This window comes from Capsicum annuum, chromosome 3 (assembly GCF_002878395.1).
Source record: "Capsicum annuum cultivar UCD-10X-F1 chromosome 3, UCD10Xv1.1, whole genome shotgun sequence".
Lineage (NCBI taxonomy): Eukaryota > Viridiplantae > Streptophyta > Magnoliopsida > Solanales > Solanaceae > Capsicum > Capsicum annuum.
In genome coordinates, this window is record NC_061113.1 from 78,535,688 (window position 1) to 78,558,336 (window position 22,649).

Consider the following 22,649-nt stretch of genomic DNA (forward strand, 5'->3'; position numbering starts at 1 on the left):
TATGGGACTTCACATTTGTTCACTACATACTAACATTTGTTCACTATATGCTATCATGTGTTTAAGATAATTTCCACTCCATTCCATGACTGCTCTCTCTAATAAATAAGTGAGATGTAATATGATTATGTGAAAGTAAATATCTAAATGTGCATGTTCCTTTTAAATAATATCAGTAAGTCCTTAATGATGATTTAGTTTTTAGATGGAGTACAACATAAATTTTTTGTTCCTGTTAGAGTTTTGCAGTTTTTGCTAATTCTGATGTATTTTATTTCGCTTGGATGGATCATTTAATGATTAATCAATAAGAGAAATTGCAACAAGAATACTTGGGGAAGAATTTCTTGAAAAAGAACAAGATGATCTCCTTATAGACTTAAAACACATACCAAATTGCTTGTGCCAAATAAGGTTTGTGATCATCGTGTAAGTCAAACTATATCATTCAAACAAATATAGTATTTATTTTACGTTAATTTCAACATTTTAACATTTTTGTTATTTTATATAGTATTTTATCGATTGATATGACTTATATGTGCAAAGCTCATTTAAGTGTGATTTTATAATAATTTTTTATTATTTTTCTATTCTTGTGTTGGTCAAATCTAAATGATTTTTTTGTTTTATTTTTGCAGCGTCTGACCATCTCAAATAAGTATAATTATGTAGTAAATTTTGTCAGATTATTCTTTTGATTTTGATCATTATTATTATTATTATTTGAGCCTGAAGTTTTATCAGAAACAATTTCTTATCCATCCAAGTCATACAACAAGATGGATACAGGGGTTAAAAGAAAGTTAGAGACAACAGTTATGTAGAATTGCGTATAATTAAGCTGTATAGAGCTCCAACTATTGAGAAACTAGGCTACGGAAGTCCAGACAAAAGAGCAACCAGCAACCAAATTGATGGCTCCACACATTTAGAACTCAAAGAAGGTGATAGCCAAGTCATATACAACTTTTATCATTGCATCTTATGAGCGCAACCTTTTCTATATTATAAATTTAAAAGATGATGTCGAGCAATTTGATGGTAGAAGCTACGAATGGCTTCAAAGTTTGTATGAGGATCGAGATGATGGGATCCATTTTATATGAAAGATACATTTTGGCTGAAATATTTATTGATGATCAATGTAATGAGTTCACATGCCCATTCTTTGATGGATATGTACATAAACAAAGAAATTTGAGAGAATTGGTAATATGATTTTGTAGTACACAGTACATTAAAAGAAAGTTCTCTGTGATATTGAGTCGAGAGTATGCCTGCCTTGAGAACAAGGTGCAATTACAAGTTATGCTCTCTAAATGGTATGCCAAAAATATATATTTGATGTTTCAACCGATAAGTATTTTTCCATACGCTTTTATGAATCTTATGAACATGTATGAGATGGTGTTGATGCCTAATTATTTAGGTATAGCATAAATTCATGCTAATGGACCCGTTTTCACATGTATTGTTAAAGAATAAGGGGTTCAAGCAGACATAAGGGATAAAAATATAATAACTTAAAATAGGGGTACATAGAAGTTCAATGTATGTGTAATTGTTTCAACTTTAAAGGCTATCTATGCAGACATGTTTTATCTATGCCCAACTACAAAGGTATAGAGGAAATTCCAAATCATTATATATTGATCCGTTGGAGAATGATTTTAAACGCTTATATGAATTAGAACTTGGCTCAAGCAATATAGATATTATTAACTCTGTTTAAAGTTTTTTAAGAAATCATAAAATATGATAAGATGTATCAAGAGGATTAATAATTGCGGAGTCCTAAAATGTATTTTATAAATTATGAAGATGGTAAGAGAAAATACATGATAAGAATTTAAAGTTTCTCTCTCATGTGTGTGTACTTTTTTCTATTATTAATTTATTTATTTATCTATCCAATTATGTAGAATTTTAAGGAGCATAACACATATTCAGTTGAAAATAAAAACTACAAATTAATTAGAACTCAATGACTTACTTAAAAGTAAGAAGTCTATCTTTTATGTATTTTGTGGTTCATTCTTTTGTACAATAGGGACTATGATGAGGAGGAAGCTCATGAAAGGGACTAGATATGTGAATATGGAATAACTTTTAGCAGTTGGAGTTGCTTCAATGTACTCAATCTATTTATAAGCCTACCAATGCAATATCTTGATTAAAAGTAGTCTGTTATCCATGGACATAAATGTCACAGAAAAGTCTTGTCGGAAATAATGATTTCAAAGTATATGATATTCAGTAGAACACTTTAGAATTATTCGAGTACGGTCACACTCATTATTATATATTATCATTTCTTTATTCTTGTGCTTCATATAAATTATGCTTTTAGCTTAATAATGTCACGTATTTTTGTAACTAAATATTTAAACATTGGACACACAAATATATACGACTTTCTTCTTTAATATTAAATACACGTGCAACACATGTATCCTAAACTAGTTATTATAAAAGTGTAGAAAGGATCAGAATATCTCACGATCAGAGTAATTAGTAGTATCAAAACATTGAGTGGAAGCTGTCTTGATCACATATTGTAAGCATCATTATTATTCTCTTTAAATATAAGTTATTCACTAGGACAAACATTTATTATTATGAAGAATATGTGCTTAGGATGGAAAGTGGACTTTAACCCTTAATTAGTGACAACAATAATAATATTATAATTTAATCAGAATCAAATAAATCATCTATAATGATCATTAATGTACCAAATTTATGCAAGCCATCACCATTATTAAAACAATGGAGCCATAAGAATTAATATATTGATAAACTACAACCTCATTATTTACAAGGATAAACACTTCCCGAATGGTCCAGAATAATTACAACATCATACTAATGGCGTTCGGCTCACATATATTTCTTAAGCCCATATCAATAATCATATCCATACATCATCTCATATTTATAATCCGTAGCATAGTGATGAGGCATAACATCTCCGTAAGCCATAAAACATATCACTAAGCATCTCACAACTAGGAGACATAATATATGAATAAGCATCTCACATCTAGGAAGCATAATATATGTGTAAGAATCTAATATTTAGAAGGCATAACATACGATTAAGAATCTCACATCTAGGGGGCATAATATACCATATCTATAAGTAAATATAATCTCTATATGCCAAATATCATGACTATTTCCATGCCTATATCATCAACCATATCCATTGACCACATCATAGTCAAGTTCGGAGTGCCATAACATATCTACAAGAAACTAACATAATATGAGAAAAGTCACCATAATTTAACAAGTCTTAAAGTAATCTTATTCTATAGGCTCAACACTCTCAACTTTGCCTAACATACGCAACTAAGTCTATAAGGGCTAACACAAATATTAGCCTAAGGCAGGCCGAAAGAACCCACTTCTAAACCTCAATTTCCATACTTAGGCAAATTATACCAAAAACTAGGATAAGGTATCTAGTTCAACTTCGAGATATCAAGTAACCCACATCAAATCCTAAGATAGGAATTCTGCCTAGAAACATTGGAATCTAAGTCAACTCCACCTATACAATGGCTTCAAGATCACCAAAATAGCCCAAATAAGGTTAAAAATAATAACCATACTTCCAATGCTAAAACCACATCCCAAACCTAGCACTATATTTAATCAAGGAAAAGGCAATAGGATTCAAAAAGGGTATTAAGTATTTCAACTTATGGTTCAAAACCCTCATCTAATACCAAAAAATAAATATTAAATTTTAAGTCATTCTACCCATAATAAAACTTAACATTCATATTCACACCCAATATATAATGCACATTATCTTATGGAGAATAGTAGATAGAATCCTAACTTAAAGCCGAACCACAAATCCTTAAATCATTCATAAAACGTCCATCTTCATTTCACACTATCAAAATTATAATCTACTCATTAATATGAGAATAACAATACCAATATTGCACCATTGTGCTTTGGGTTCAAAAATGACACAAAAACCCTTCATGTGCGTCCCACTAGCGAAAATTACTTTTTTGGGGTCAACCCGATGTTCATACATGATAATGGAATCATATCCCTCAAGAAATGGGTTGAAACCCAACTAATTTTGGGGCAAAAACTAATCCCTCAAACTATATGGGGCTTTGGGTTAAGAACCATGAATTTCACCAAGAAAGGGATGAAATATTACCTTAAATCTGAAGATATTCATGATGATAGATGTTAATCAAGATCGTGTCACCCACAAGACTAAATTTTGAGTTATCATACCCAATAGGGCTTTTTCTTTTAAAAGAGTTGGTGCAAATGGGCAATTTCATGACCTAGGGCCCCATTTATAGCTCCGTTAGGTATCCAGTTGTTGCTACTATACAACAAAATGTTAAAATTGCACACAAGATACAGGAGCAGGTATTGTGATCGTAATACCTCTTGGTGTGATCACACTATCATCTCCAGCACCAGATATTAGCTAAAACTTGGAAATTTCCCAAGTTTCTACTAAGGCCACGGGATACATTTGTAATTTGGTTTACACAAATTATCTATGCTACCACACTAAAATCAATGTTTCATATGCAATGGAAAAGTTGGAGTTTCCATCTATGGTCATTTCGACCAAATATGGGTCCCATATAAAAATTTCCAATTTTCCAACCTTCTGACCAATAGGTTGAAATGAGATCGAGTTTATTGGGATTAGAATCAAAGGTATACCTAGCCTAAGATTGATATTCTAGAGCTCTGGCATAGTCAAAATTTACATCAGAGATTGTTTTACTGAAATCTTTGTCCGATGGCTATTTGAAATAAATGATGACTTCTAAACAGGGAATTGGTTCTAAAAATAAAACAAACTACCCAATAATCGAACTGTTAGTCCCACTAAGTCATAAATAACTTGGGAAAGCTATGAAAAAGCTTGAATAGAAAAAATTAAAGAATATATGAAAAATGAACTGGAGGGTCATTACAATATCCACTACTAAAAGAACTTTCATCTTTGAAAGTCAACTTATAGAAAGTACACAAAAACTTGAAAGGATGAGGTATTAAGCCCGCATACTCAAAGCATGAATTCCCAGAGAACCTCCATAAAGAGATAAAATTTCCAAGGAATTTTTCCATATATATCCATTTTTCAACCAACCCTCTCACTTCACATCTAAACAACCAAACCTCAACTTCAGCCACCAGCTAGTCACCAACTACACCGAAAAAGGCTAATGCATGCAAACCTAAACTACAACTCACTAATAACATCTCTAACCTATACAAATTAATCAAAGGCTCATCCAAGACATAACCATCCTAAGAAATGAGTCATATCACCAACTTCAAATCTAAATATAACCTTCTCTTACCAATTCATACTTGTTATCTACTCTAAACCAAGAGAAAAATCACCCGAGTCTTGTTCACGCAGTCTCATCATAGAGAAATCGAAGAACTGAAGCTAGTCCATCTAAAGTCCATGCAGCAAACATAAGAATAAATTTATAAGGTACTATGTGAGCACACAAATAGAGATAATCAAGGAATACTAGACTAGATGGCAACTAAGCCCAAAACCCAAAAGATCAAGGCATAACTACTTATCAATAAACTTTCACTCCAGGATGTTGTAATGTCCCGCAAGGTCCTCTTCTAGTCTGAGCCTTAGAGCTAAAGCAAAAATTTGAGTCTAAGAGTTTTAGAAATATCTTCCCAAGTATGAAATACTTTGAATCGTGTGGAATTTCCCTAATTTCTACTTTTTTATGTAGAGCATTGAATAAGGTTTCCATCAATACAAAATTTGCCCAAATCAGACACTCGGGGTGAAGAGTTAGAACCATTTTAGTGAGACAATGTGCCACCTGGAACCTTAGCGCATCGCAGATCCAGCCAAAATGGAAAGTGTCAAAATCCAGTGAACCTCTACGATTTCACCACATCGCAGTATAGTTCCAGTTCCCAACTAAGATGGCAATGTGATTTCCACCGTGTTGCACTTTTGTGTAGTTTTCCAACTGTCCATTTTTCCAGTGAACTGGCGCGATTATGGCGCATCGCGCCAACATAAAAAATTGGGATTTTTCCAGCATAATTGCAAGGGCCTTTTTGTCTTTTTACCTTTTTCCCAACCTCTATAAATACCCGAGCAAGGGTCTTTAGCCTCATTTTCTCTTCCACTTCCAAAAAATTAGTGTTTCCAAAATCAAAATCCTCTCCTTCTTTTTCAACAAAAATCAAGAGAGATCAAGGGAGAAATCAAGAAGAAATCAAGAATCTTTCCAAGAACCTTCAAGAAAAAATTTCTCCAAGGTATGTAGATATTGATTCTTAGGTCTCTTTCACCTAAGAAGCTCAAGTACCCTTTTTAAAAGAACTCAAAGATTTTATGTTTATGAGTTGCTAATGATTCATGTGAGTTAAAATTGATGTTCCTACTATTGTTGAGTTTTGATTCATGTTTGTTTACAATATTTATGAGCTTTGACCCTAGTATGTGGAATCCATGTGACGTTTGTGATAAACCCTCTTGAAGTTATTTTCTATGTGATATGTTCATGACATTTGGGTGTAGAAATGGTTGAATAAGCGAAGCATGTCCCCCATAGGTTTGATAAAAGCATAGGTGAAGTATAAGGACTAGTGTAGTATGTTGAAGATGAAACCCCAAGTTGTGAGTTAGTCCATGCATGCCTAGTGTTTGATAAAATGCCTTAGTAAATGAATGGTGCTATGATAGTGTGAAATCTCCAAGTAGGTGTAAACCCGTAATTGCTTAGTGTTATTGAAAGACCTTAGTAAGTAAGTTGAGACAAGAAAGTGGTAAATTCCTCAATTATGTGCTCTTTGATATATGCTAAGATTTTAATACATGCCAAGTGGTTAGCAAGTAAATTGTGACATGATAGTATAAAGTTTCCCCAAATCATGTGATATCCGAATATATGTCAAGATTGATATAAGTACGAAGTACCAGGGTAAGACTTTGTTGAATGGAGTATGATATAGTATTATGTTTTCTCTACGCTATTATATGATTATGATTTCGAGATATTTAAAGTGACCCCTTCATGACTGTGATAATGAATAGAGGTGTACGTTTCTTAAATGCTTGATGCGATGCCTTAAGTATTGTGAGGGCGAAAGTATGATATGATTCCTAATTACTTAAAGAGATGCTTTAATGATTGTGATAATGAATGAATGATTGTGATGATGAATGAATGATTGTGGTGACGACTAGTCAAGAATAATTATTCTTTACTTTTATGGTATCGTGTCCTGGAGATATTTATACCCGATAATAGAGCTGTTATCTAGAGCCTGTGTCAGTTTTTTGATAATTCTAATCGAGCCATGATTCTCAGAATTCAGTGAACTATAGAACTCTGTATCCTCAGATAATTGCAGAACTTAAGAAAGCTCAGTAATCTCAGTTATCTCTGTAATCTCCGTATCGCTAGTAATCTAGCCTCAGTCCTGTAATCAGCTCAGAGCTAAAAATATTCAAGTTTTCAATTCTAATCTCAGAAATGATTTGAGTAATCCTAATCTATTCAAGCTATGTATCTTCAGTCAGATACCGTGATCCAATAACATTCTATTAGATACAAAATTAAGTGAATTCAGTGTAACTCAGTCAAATCTTTTGAGAAACATGATCAGTATCAGATTTAGCTCAGTTGTGTTCAGTTAAGAATTTAGTCAGAGTCTTTTAGTTTGGAGTAGAAACTAGTACTGAGCGAGGAAAGGGATGGCGGCTTCTCCTGTCAACAAGAGAGAGAGGCCAGAGTGATTAGTAGCAATCCTTAAACTCCAAAATTGCATAGCCAGTGCAGGATACAGAAGTCACCATCAGGAAAAGGTTATCACCTCCAGAGAGAGATTATTAACTATTATATTGCCTTAGGTTAACTGCCTGGTAAGGGCCATCCATTAGAAAGGGTTTACCAAAGAGGGGTCCTTACCCGTGGCACGGTATTGATACCCTTCTAGCTGGGGTTATAGGTTGGACCCCACTTGTGGTAGGTCGAGTCATGTTGGTTAAGTAACTACTTCCCACAGTTTTAGTTATAGTTTTAGTTTTAGTATCAATCTTCAGAAATTAGGACTGTCAGATACTGTCATCTATATTTATGAGGAACTCAGATAGTTCTATTGATTCATGGACCATCTTGTCAGATAGGCTTGGTCTCATCTATAGTTACTTGATATCATATTCAGAGATATGTCATCAGACAGACTTGATTCACAATCTCATATTCCATTCAGTATCCTTGATTTCAGATTTAGATATATTTATATTTATTATCATTGATAATAGTTTATGAAATCATCCGTTAGAGAGGTTGGTCTCTAATCCTGTTAGTCGAAAGGAGAAAGCTCAGAATTCAACCCATGATGTAAGGGCAACCAGATCCTCAGTTATCAGTATCATATGAGTCAGTAATTCTGTATTTTAGTGTCAGTAGTGAGTTTAATCTGCAGTAAAGTGGTATTCGAGTTTCTGTATCTAGAGTTGCGATAATTATGATTATGGTCTGTGCATTCATGCATGTGTTGTCGTACGACATTTTCATGATTATCCAGTTTAGATATTATGCATGCATGAGCCTTTGAATTTAGCCTTACCTTATCTGCATACTCAGTACATTCTTGTACTGACGTATTTGCGCTATGGTGTTTTATTTGGCACCATAAGTTCAGAGGCACAGGACCTAGAGTTTCCTTAATAGTTCAGTCCCAGTCAGGAAGCAGTAGCAGTGATTCCTCTTCTTTTGAGGACGAATCTCAGTTTACTATTATTGCTTCAGACTTTGTCAATTTTCAATTGATGGAGTTAGTTAGGGACCTATCCCATCAACTCCACAGTTTATATAGTTTAGAGGCTTTTTAGATGAATGTATTAGTATTCAGTTTTCTGTTTTGAGTAATTCATAGATGTGTTGAAGCATATGGCTAGATTCTGTATTTATTTCAGATATTATGCAGTGTTCAGGTATAGATATCAAAAAAGGGTTAGCTTATGGTCCTTCGGGGTCATAAGCATTGTGTGACATCTCGAGATGAGATCTCGGGTTGTTACAGATGTCTTATCAACAGAGAATAATTCAAGCAGAAACAAACTTAGTCACACTACTCTCACTAATTATACCATCCAAAATTCTCAAAGTAGTTTGAAGGCTCGAGGTCCAAGTTGAAAGAACCAATACTGGATTCATAGGCTATCATCTAAACATGTATCAACAATAATCCAACCAAAGTTTAGAAGACAAAATAGGTAACTACAGAGTATGCTCAACTATCCTATATATGAAATCCGATTTGGGACAAATCTAAATAAAAGGCTACACTCAAAATTTATAGCTCCAAGCCGATATCTCAATATCCAGGCAGTACTGCTCGATCTCAACTGCCTAATCCAAACCTTGAGATGGGAAGATATTGATACTTCAAATCCATCATAACTTCCAAGACTTCATTCCAAGGCATAAAATCTTAAATTGAGTGAACAAATCAAACCCAAGGTCAAATACACATATCAGCCATACTACCTGAATCAGACATATCTGTACTATATCATGTCAAGTTAAAATTGAAACATAGTTGAAGATAAAATCGTAATTGAGGATAAATCATAATCTTAAAACTTATGAAATACACTCCATATCTGCTAAAGGGCATAAACTATCAAAGCATACTTAGGAACTCCCCAAGGCTGCAAACAACACTAGTAATGGCAAAACACTAGTAACTTGAAGAAATATAACTCAAGCTGGAGACAAACCAATCAAACACTCTATCTCAGTAAAGAATAGCCATAGGCACATATCATCGAGAAGAAACACTCCATCAAGCCTTATTAGGTTGAAAAACTCTAAAATGGGGATTTCCTGAATCCACACAAGTAGGACAAGCATCACTAGATCCATCCATTTATCACATCATTGAAGAAGAAAAATACCAATCTTAAAACCAAGGTCAATGTTGATTCTACTACAATAAAATCGACAACTCAAGATAAAAATTTCCAATTCACCAACTTAAGAAGCAATCATAGTAACTATAATTTTTCTAAAACTGTCTAACTCTACTTAACCGAGAACCACATCACGGGGGAAATAGACCATTCAACTCCACACTTATAATAGGGCAAATAAAGATGAAACATAGATGGTTGCCCCACTCTATGAGGGACCAAGTCCCTTAGGGTTTAAATAGTTAAGCAGAAGAAACCTAAAACTTCGTAGAAAACAAAAGAAAACAAAGATTTTTATGTGTAAACCTCCTTGCTCAAGGGAGGAAAAACTATGGCTTGCCCTCACAAGCTCCCAACAGTCCACTATATTCAAACTCCTCATTACAGACTCAATGAACCTAACAATAGGATTCTCCTAATTGTAATAACTCTGCTACAAGCCTATCCTAACAACTCTTCCAAGAACACACATTGATATTGTTTAACTCTAAAAAAATATCAAACTCAGGTAATTGTACCTAATCACGCTCAATAAAACAAATAAAAGATTACTCTTATAGATTGAGTAATTCATTTACAATTCAGAACTCAACTCAAGAAAAATCACTCTTTTAGTACATAAATAAATAAGATCTTGAGCAATACTTGAGCAATGAAGCAGGATTGAGATTTCGCCTTTATTACTCTTGAATAATCTGGTTGTGAAAACTCGCTCATTTGAGAAACATTTTTCCTTTTATAGTGGAGCATTGAATAGGGTTGAAATTTGATTGGGCCAAGTGTTCTGGCTAGTACACATCTCACCTATACAGTTTATTACACTAGATGACAAAACTGTGCAGGCCATGTGACATCTATATATTTCCATAAAGACCTAGGGACTTGGTCCCTTATAGTTAGTTTCTAATTATCAAATCAAGATATAGAAATTTTCCCTTCTTTTGATGATGACAACCACAGAACTTGACCACAAAAGTTGATCATCAAAGCCATTCACCTTATATATTCAGAGTGATTACCAATACTATTAGTGAATGTTCGCCTATCATTTTGCACTTTGCTTTTCTTTCAACCTAGGGACCTGATCCTTTATTGTAAAAACCCAACGCATTCACTATATGTCAATATTTCCCATATCAATATACCTGCATTCATCAATGTTTATTTGAGCATTCTTCCCTCTATGCATGCCAGTTGTACTTTACCATTTTGATATTTTTTGCATATCATTTCATCACCTGTTTGTATTTAACATATATGCTCCTACATGGTGCCTGGTCCATTAAATATCATAACACATACATACCTAGTCCTACCATATGAATTCAGTATTTCCCCTTTTGGAATCATTGAAAAGTAATAACAGTAAACCAAGAATAAAAGTAAGCACAAGATAGTTAACCCATGGCCACAGGGGAACACTACTATGAAGACCAACTTTTTAAATTAAAGAGAGAATAGATAAAATACAAAAATAGAAATTCATTCATTATTAAGAAGGATCAGAACCATTATAATATTCTAAATAAAATATAAAACTACTGCATAAGCCATAATAGAAATAGGAATCAAAAACTGACACAGGAAACTTAACACAATATGACTTAGTTAGATGAGGGCTTAGAGAAAAAGGATTTTAGAAACATCTCTATTTTGGAAGCCTTAGCTGCATGAGTATCCAATAATTATTTAGTGAGAGTCTTCACTTTAGTATTCAACACTTGTACCTCACTAGTTAGTTCAACAACCTTGCCTTAGAGCTTTGCATTTTTTGCTGCAAGCTTCTTAGTGGTACCAGGTCCCTCTGAGGTTAACTTCTAGTTTTGTATCTTCAACTGAACAATCTCAGCATCATTTGAATCTGATCTTCATATCCTCTATTTCTTTGTTTAATCTCTCCTGAGCAGCCAACAGTTCTAATACTTGGGACATAATTCCTACTTTTCCTTTAATTCATTTATTCTTCACCAATATTGTAAGGCTGAACTTTTATTTGACTATTACAGGAGTCCCCTTTGTTCCAATCACTCCAAACTGATCAAATACCTTGTTCAAGAAGTATCCATAAGGCATCCCATGTCTTTTTTCCTTCTCATTAATCATCTTGTTCATTTTTTCTATCATAAGAGTAGGCAAACTTATCAACTAAAAATTACTCAGACATTCTATTAAAAATAATTCAACACCAGAGGCAATGGTCCTTTTTTTCTAACTTGTGCAAAACGACCTTAGTGAAAAATTCATATAGAAGTTGGAATTCACTTGTGAGAAATTTCTTTCAAACACCAGCTATCGATGTCCCTCATACTTTAGATGGATAGATCATGAACTCAGTTGGGGGATGTTGTTTCACAATAGTGCCTATCCTCATTATTGGCATATCCAAAATCCTTCCCTTTGCCTCTTCATCCAACTTTATCTCTTTTCTTTACACTTAAGCTGTTAAACTCAACACATCTTCTGAGAAATCCATTGAATAATAGAATTCTCTTACTTTTTCTTCAAAAACCATGGTAAATGGTTACTCTAAAAGGTATAACCAACCCTATTTCCTAAAATACTTTACCAACTCAGCCATTCTAGGTTTATCATAAATCTTGGGATCGAACATTCTACCAGTCAGTACCTTTTGAGTTTTCAAAATAGCATTTCTCAATTCTCTAGATATTGACTTCTTTCTTTCTCTTTTTTTTTCGTTTTTTGCCTCTTCATGGGACTAGGTCCATGAAAGACTTTCTTCTTATTTAAATCAATATGCTTCTATTGCATTTCTATAGAGATTCTAAATTTTGAACTTAAGGACTTGGTCCTCCCTGCTACATGATATTCTTGTCTTCTCTTCTTAGTTTCAGCTACCACATTTGAATCAATTTCCTCACCCTCTCAAATATGTAAAACTTTAACATTTTTCTCCTCCTCTACTACAACAACTTTCATGAGTCTTCTTCTCCTAGTGGTTGAAAACTTGCTATCATTCATAGAATCTTCCAAGACCTTATTTTTTGATCCCCTAGTGGAATAAGCTCTTGTAACCCTTACGTCAGTATTAATTATATTTTCCTTGTTTTTTCTTCCCCTTTGTTTCTTTATATACCACCTTAGAGGCTTTTCATCCTCATCCTCCTCATTTGGAGGTAGCACAACTTCTTTATCATTTGTCTTGCGTTCACCTCTTGTTTGCTCTTCTACACTAATAATGCTTTCCTTAGGATAGTATGCAAGTAGAAGAAAATTTTAGCTACCTAATTTTAACTGTTGGAGAGATCTGACCACATCATAGGAATTTCATCATCACATAGTTAGGAAAACATCGAGTTTGACTTGGAGGGTATAGGAGAACCAGGTACTTGTATAATTTTTATGACTTCAGACTTTTTCGGTTCTTCAAAAAAATAGGGATTTGAGAATCTTAAGGTAATTTAGGGTCTTCTAAGGAAGAAGGTACTTCAGATTTAGGGATTTCTTATTCAATCGGTAAACCAATTCCATGATTTCAATCCATATCCATGGCTAAATCAGTTTTAGTTTCAATGGTGGAGGAAGACATTAACTTAATTAAGGATTCTAGAATTTCTGAGAAAGGTTCAGTAAGTAAATTTAACGCAAGTTCTTGTTGAGGACTTGAGGTAATTTCTTCTATGATACTGGGCGATTAGAAGTTGTTCAGACTGATTTTTTGGGACTTTAACAACTACTAGCTCATTAATGGGATCTGAGAAAGTGAGAAAGTCTGCTATTTAAATTTTTTGTAAGAGAAAAAGAAAGGGACATGTACAGTTTAGAGAAAAACTTTATTGAAGAAGATAATTTGAGTTAATTTAATGAAGAATAAAAATTAAAGTATTTCATTTTGTAATGATCATTTGACATTAAAAATATGCCTATTTTGAATAGACACATCACACTAAAAATGGATGCAACTCTTCTTACTTGCTGTGACTTGTCAAATTTTATTCAAATGAGAAAATACATATGGCTTTTTATAAAGGAATTTGATAATCTTTTAAGGCACACTGAATAGTAGTAACCTATGAGATGGGACCGAGTCCCTTTCTTTCTTTATTGAATTTTCCATTTGTGTTTGCCTCGATTATTTTTCTCCCAAGCTGTTCCCATGGATGTATACCCGCAAGAGTATAGTACTAGGTTAGACCTTTAAGTACTTACTTTACAAAGAATACCTTTCTTCTGATCATATCTAGTTTTAGGAAGAGAACTGATTTATTTAGTATCCTAGGTTAATTTGATCAATTCTAGCCTCAAGTGGTTTGTTTTAGGACACCACTTTATACCAAAATTTATTCATAAAATAGGTTTGGGACCAGGTTCTTGACTTAATATCCTTTTAATTTAAAAGCTTCCTTTTGAATTCCATTGAACCAGTCAGTACCTTTTAGAACACTTTCAGATTTTTCGTCTTACATTGGGACAAAAATACTTAGAAATTCATGAAATATATGACTTGAGCTCTTGTTTGCACGTTTGACTACAAATGTGATATTAGAATATAAAGGGGGATGAGAAGATATGTGCTTCCAATTTGACCTTCTATGATGAATTCCACTTGGACCAGGTCCTTATGAATTTTGACTATACACTTCTTAAATTTATTCTACTTGAGATGATGTTTGTGATTGAGATCTTCGATCACCATCATTGTTATCACTCCCCTTTGTATCATATTTTCCCTTGACTATTATTTTCAGTAGCATCATCCCTTTGAACAAAAGTTAGTTCTTCAATTTCAGAATCTTTCTCATCTCCTAGATTCACAAGATTTCCTAACTCATCAAAGCTTCCTTTTGTTGAACACTCTTTATGTTTAGCTTATTTAGGTATAGCTTACAAATACATTTTTATTTGAGTTTGCTGGAAAAAACAATGAGAGCCTTATAGATTTTCTCCTTGATTTTCTGGAACATTTTTAAGGTGAACTAGGAGAGATCTTCCACAATGACATGAACATAATCCTTTTATCCTCTACTTTGGACTTGTTGTCTGCACATTTCAGCTTTGACATCCCATGGACTAGGTCCTTTGAAATGAACTATTCCATCAATAAGGAACTTACATCTCCCAGTATATTTTTGATCTCCTAGCCATGAGAATAACTCTTCTAGAATTCAAGCTTGACATAGTACCTCCATCAAATAAGAATTTAACTTGATTGCCTTTTCCAATTAAGACTCTTCCACCTTGAAGTGTCTTGTGAGAAAGAATACAATCAGATCCTCAACTCATATGCTTTAAACATTTACAATCAATGAACCAGTTCTAGGCGCAATCCCTTTCACCTAATTTTCAAACAAAATCTTTTGTTAGATTTAGGAACCCATTTAGGTTTGAGTTCCTAGTAGGAAGACAGGGTTGTGATCAAATCTTTCTTTACCCATGTAAGTAATGAGAGCTTCTTAATATTCTTCAAAGGCATCAAACCCTTAGGATAGGTATACCCTTGCTGGATATATCTAACACCACTCATTCTAGCTCTATTCCAACTTTGATAGTGTTCCTTTATGTGACTATATCTCCCACAATAAGTGCATTAGGGTTTGTGGGCATTGTTTCTGGCATCTAGAACAACCTTTCCTTGAGACTCAAATGATTGAGTTTTGTACTGATACCTAAGGCCCTTACCATTTCTGACACCTTGACAAGTTAAATTAGAAATGATCTATGAGGATATGGTCCATTTTAGAGATTTGTTGAGTTCTTCTCTTAAACAGACCAGGTCCCTTTATAACTCCTCCTTATTTTGGAGTGTAGTCATGATATTCTTTTGGGAATTCTTAAATTTTTCTTCAAACTTGATCTGAAACTTTAAGGATTCTCTCTTTGCTTTACCATTTGAATCATCAACTTTCTCTAGTTGACTCACCAAACTCAGATTTTTAAATTACAACTTAGCAACTTATTCCACAATTTCATATATTTGGATTGTTAAAGTAATCAGTTCAAGCTCTTGATCTTCTACTTTATCTTCTAGAGCATTTGTATTCTCTTTATCATCAGTATTACCTATTTTCTCCAGTTGACTTACTAGAATTTGATTTTTAGATTTCAACTTAGTAACCTATTCCTTAGTTTTAGATATTTGGTGAGTTAAGGCAATTAGTTCAAGCTCATTATACTTTACCTTCTCTTCTAGAAAATTTTCTCAATAGTCTGTTCACACATAGAATAAATCAACACATTAGCAAGCTTTTTAATCTTTCTAGCAGAGTAGTTTTCAAAGCTTTCTCTAATATTAGAGAGAGTTACCTCACTTTTTTATTCATATTTAGTGTTTTCCATGAGAGAAAACAAAGAATCAAAGGTCACTTTCTCATCCTCCACTACCAGCATGGAAACAACTTTATGTTTCCCATCTTATTCAGATTAAATGGAAGAATCCCCTAGACAGCTAAGACTTTCTTAACTACTAAATCAGCTACAACCGTTCCTTTTGATTTTACAAGGACTTGGTCCCTGCCTTTACCGTTGTCACTTCTCGTATTGACATATTCTTGTTAATCCATTTTGTGCATAGGACAGTCCTTGATAAAATGCTCAAGACTTCCTTATTTGTGACAAACTTCAGCAGAGCCTACCTTCTTGCTGCTACTTCCTCCTCTTTGAAATTGAAAACTTTTCATCATTTCTCTAACAATTCCTTTTGCCAAATAGGGAACATTAGTATCTTCTTTACTTAAATCTGACTTAAAAACATTTAATGCCAAATATTTTTCTCTTTTTTACTTCCTTATTTTCTTGCTTTGTTTTCTTTTTGAGCCCATGTATCTTCAGATTTCTAATAAGCTCATCCAAAGTAAGAGTTTTCAGGTTCCTTGTCTCAGTGATAGTATCCACTTTGCTTTACCAGGATTTAGGCAGAATCACCAGAATTTTTTTCACCTATTTGTACAAGGAATCACTTCTCCTTAACAGTGCAACTGAGATATAATTAAAGTGAATCTTGTATATATCTTTTGGATAGTTTCTCCTTCTTTCATGGTGAAGGTTTCATACTGAGTAGTTAAAATATCAACTTTGGAATCCTTCATATCAGTGGTTCCTTCATGAGCAGTCTTAAAGAAATCCCATATTTCTTAAGCATTTTCACATACAGAAATCCTATTGTATTCATTAGACCCTATACCCAAAACTAGCAATTTCTTGGCCATATAATTCTTCTCAACTTTACTTCTATCTTTATCATCATTTTCTCTTCTGCTTTTTACAAACATTCTAGTTTGTCTCCTTCCTTGACCTATTTTACTAGCACATGAGGACCATCTAGTATTACATCCATCAGTTCATCGTCCTCAGCCATAATGAAGTCATACATCCTTGTTTTCCACCACCCATAGAACTAACTATTAAATATAGGTGGTCTAGTGGTAGATTTCCCTTCTTCTTGATTAGGTGGAGCAACAGTGATAACCAAATCACTATAGGTGTTAAACTTTTAGAGTATTCTGGCTCTGATAAAAATTTATGAAATGTAGGGAGTTGCACCACACTTTGTGGGACCAGGTCCCTTAGAATAAGACATAGCCAATTAAGTAGTTAAGCACAGGAAAACTAGAACTTTGTAGAAAACTAAAGACATAAAGATTTTACAGTGGAAACCTACTTTCTCAAGGGAGGAAAAACCATGAATTTCCCTCACAAGCTCCCAACGATAGGCTATAATCAAAATCTTGATTACAAACTCAATGAACCTAACTCTAGGCTCCTCCTTCTTGTAATAACTCTACTATAAGCCTATCTTGAAAACTCTACTAAAAACGCACCTTGATATTGATTAACACTAGCCTATATCGAACTCAGGTAACTTTACCAAAGCACTCTTAAGAAAATGGAGAAAAGATTACTCTTATATCTTGAGTGATATGTTTAAAAGGAATAAATTAACTCAAGAACACTAACTCATTTAGTACATACAGAAATAAGAACTTGAGCAATGAAGTTGGAATGAGTTTTTGTCTTTTTTACTTTTGAATAATCTAATTTTGAAAACTCACTTATTTGAGAAGCATTCTTTTTATTTTATAATGGATTAGTAATTAGGGAAGAAATATAATTGGGCTAAGTGTCCTCACTGGTACATATCTTACCTCCGCAATTTGTTACATTAGATGACAAAATTGTGTAGGCTATGTGACAGCAATATTTCTCTAGGATTACCCAATGACCTGGTCCCTTGTAGTCAGTTGTTCATTAGCTAAACAATATTTTGCAAGCCATATATAACGACCTGAGACTACCTCCTAGTCATTACACAGTGCTTACAGTCCCAAGAGAACATAATAACCCATGAGCTGGTACCTGCTGTGAGCACTGAATAATATGATCATAAATACGGAAAATTATTGACATGCCATAAGGTTTTAAATATATGAATTCAAACTAAAATATGAATCTAGGAAAATGACTGTTTAAATCTAATAAAGTACTGATAAACTGAACAACTAACTGACTGTAATGTCTAAAAAGCCCCTAAGACTGACTGACTGAGAGTTGATAGGACAAGCCCTCAACTAACTCTACTGACTACTGAAATAAGGATGTGAAATAAGATAGTCTGCCCTTGGGTGATGAGGAATCACCACTGCTACTATACTGTCGAGAATCTGAGGGACTAAGTGCGGTCCGGGAACTGAACGTCAGCACCTATGATATGAGACATCATAGCGCCAAAGAAAGGTATGTAATCAGTACTTTGAATATACTGGTATGCTAAATGGGGTAGGCTAACATAAAAAGGTTTCATGAATAAGAGTATTGATTTATCTGAATACACGTGTAAAGCATGGAATACTGAATAGAGAGCATGAAATATGTAGATACTGAACATACATAAAAGTCTGTAAAATACTGAAAAGACATAAAAATCAGTATTCACTGAGGATGCATGACCAAGAATATGACATAAACTGGATGAAATCTATAAATTGAAATATTAAAAATAACTAAAATTTGTACGCTTTGGTCAAGCAATACTAAGACTGAAGAACTGAACTGGAACTGTGACTGAGATTGTACTTGAGACTGTGGGAGGTAACATCTAACTGACATTCCCCAATCTGAGCTAACTGGGGTCCAACCTGTAACTCTAGTAGGAAGGGTGTTAATACCGTGCCATGGGTACCAACAATGGCTGTGTGGATCCACTAAACTGATATAATGTCCAAAGGACTAAGGGTGTCAAGCCTGAACTGACGGGTGGCCCCTGTGAGATAGTCAAGCCTAATCTGATGGGTGACTACTCATATCCTACGCTGGTTACGTAGTTCTGGAGCATAAGGACAGATACTAACGACTTTTCCTATCTGACGGGAAAGCCGCTATCCCGATCCTCGCTCGGTGCTAAATCCTTCTCCCAACTAAATTACACTGAAACATTAGACTATTCTGAGTTTAACTGACTATTTTGATAATGCTCAAGATAGAATCTGAAGTTATTTTGAAGATACTTAGACAACATTAATTAAATAGCTACGGTTTTGGGTATTCAATATCTCCATAACTCAAAACAATAGTAGTAGAATGACACTAAAACATTGAAGGACATAACATGAAGGCTCTTATTAAATCAATTGCTCTTGCAGGCATTTTATCAAACACTTATAGTTCATGGTTTAAAATAATCATAGAATAACTAAAGGATTGGCATAATTGACATAAAATTATCATGGAAAACACTAAGTCATGATTTAATTCAACAAATTATAACACCAATACATGACAAATCGATTAACAACAATCACTTCATTAAACATGGTATTAAATCAAAGTTCATGGAGATTAATTAATGAAATCATGATTTAAAATCAAATAACTTAAAAAGATCATAACTTTATAATTAAAAAGGTTACTTGGGCTACATGGATGAAAGGAGTCCATGAATGAACATCTAACATACCTTAACGGATGAATTTCTTGAAGTTCTTGGGTGAATTCTTGAGATTGCTCTTGGTTTGTTATGAGCTAGGGTTTGTAATTTACAGATAAAGCTCTTGATTTTTGTGGGAAATTAATAAAGATTGAACTTTTAAAATATTTTTTGGGCTTAAGTATTCCATCTAGGAAGATTAAAATAATGGGATAAGACTGTTTTAACCCTGGACGAAATATTAGATTTTTGTGAAAATTTTCAGATTTGGGACCCTAGCGCAACGCAGCGCTATCGCGCCGTGTCACTGGAAACTAATGACTGGGAAACTGGTCTGTGGCGTGATTTGGGGAATTTGCGATCCTTCACTGATTGGGACCTGGAAGTTCTCCGCGATGCGGTGGCATCGCGCTGCAACACTAGAAAATTCCAAATACCAAATTGGCCTATGGCATGACGCGCCAAAATTGCGATACCTCACTAGAAATTGACTATTGCTATTTTGACTCTCTCCGCGATGCTCTGATGGGTAAAATGATGGTGTTTAATGACTGAAACTTAAAATCACTATAACTTCTTACCCGATTATTGTATTTGGGTGAATTTTATATCGTTGGAAATCTAATTAAATTTCCTATGCAATGGCAAGCTCTGAACTAAAAAATAATAAGCGTTTCAAAAATTTATATTCAAATACTTATGCACTTGGACTTATTTAATACTAGGGAAATACGAGGTGTTACAATATCTCCCCCTTAGGATCATTCATCCCTGAATTAAAATGGTTATGTTGAGGGAACCGATGGACTGAGCTTACACACTGAATATGCATATCTAATGCATAGAATTCATGACTTAACTGATTCATGAATGCACAACTAACATGAACATGATGTGCAACTGAAACTGACCATGATTGATAAAAATCTTAAGAAGATTTGGTACCTTATACTAAATTTGGATTCACGGAGAAGAGATAAGGGTACTTAGTCCACATATCTACCTCTGCTTCCCAAGTAGCTCCCTCAACGGACTGATTCAGCAAAAGAACTTTGACTAGTGAAACTTTTTTGTTCCTTAGTCTACAAACTTGATGATCAAGAATTTCGAATGGAACTTTCTCAAAGGAACGACTTTTCTGAATATCTATACTTTCTTAGGGGACAACTACAGCTAGATCACCAATACACCTTTTCAACAACGAGGCATGGAATACTGGGTGTACTGAGGCTAAATCTGAAGGTAACTCTAGCTCGTAAGCTATATTTCCAAAACGACTGAGGATTTTGAAGGGACCGACATATCGGGGACAGAGTTTCCCTTTCTTGCTGAATCTCCTCCCTCCATTCATGGGAGAGATTTTTAAGAACACAAGGTCACCAACCTCAAACTCGAGATCCTTTCTCCTCACATCTGCATATGATTTATGTTGGCTCTGGACATCCTTAAGCCTTTATCTGATCAACTGAACCTTTTCTAATACATCAAATACCAAATCAGGCCCTGCTACTGCAGCCTTACCTACTTCAAACCAACCAATTAGAGATCTACATCTCCTACCATAGAGAGCCTCAAATGGAGCCATACGAATACTGGAATGATAGCTGTTATTGTATGTAAATTCAATCAAAGAAAAATTGTCATCCCAACTACACTTGAAATCAACAACGCATGCTCTCAGCATATCCTCAAGAGTCTGAATAGTCCTTTCTGCTTGATCATCTAAATAAGGGTGGAAAGGTGTACTAAGATGGACTTAGGTACCAAGACCCTTTTGGAATGCTTTTCAGAAATGAGAGGTAAACGGAGTACCTCTATCTAAGATGATAGATAAGGGAACACCGTGCAACCTAACCAACTCTTTGAGATTGAGATTAGCCTAGTCCTCGGCTGAGTAAGAGGTATGGACTGGCAAGAAATGAGCTAATTTGGTCACTCTATCTACGATAGGTATGGACTGGCAAGAAATGAGCTGATTTGGTCATTCTATCTACGATAACCCAAGTAGAGTCATGCTGATGATAGGTACGAGGCAAATCTTTCACAAAGTCTATGTTCACTTCCTCCCATTTCCATATAGGAATACTAAACTCCTGCATGGACCCACTAGGTTTCTGGTGTTCAACCATAACTGGCTGGCATGTAGAGCACTTAGCAACAGACTCTGCAATATCACTCTTCATCACACTCCACTAATATATCATCCATAAATAGCGGTACATCTTAGTAACCCCTGGCTGAATAGAGTAACGTGCATAATGCGCTTCTGCAAGAATTCGTTGCCTCAAATCATCTACACCAGGCATAAATAATCTACCCTAAAATGCAAAACACCATCTCCCCCTTGGGAGAAAACCTCTACTTTCTGATCTCTGAATGATTCTTTCAACTTAACTAGACTGGGATCTTTATCCTTCTTTTCCTTCACATCGGAAACTAGAGATGATTCTGAGCAACTCTGTACCCACATACTACTTTCTGCTGAATCGAGTAAATGAACTCCTAGTCAAGTAAGGTGATGAACTTCCTAAGGTAACTTCTTCTTACCATCCTCAACACGAGCTACACTACCCATAGACAATCTACTGAGAGCATCAGACACTGCTTGAATAATACAGAACACTCATGTCATAATCTTTCAGCAACTTTAACCACCTTCTCTGATGTATATTCAAAGCTTTCTAGGAGAACACATATTGAAGGATTTTGTGATCTGTGAACACATCTACATACACCCTATACAAGTAATGCCTCCAAATCTTTAAGGCAAACACTACAGATGTTAGCTCAAGATCA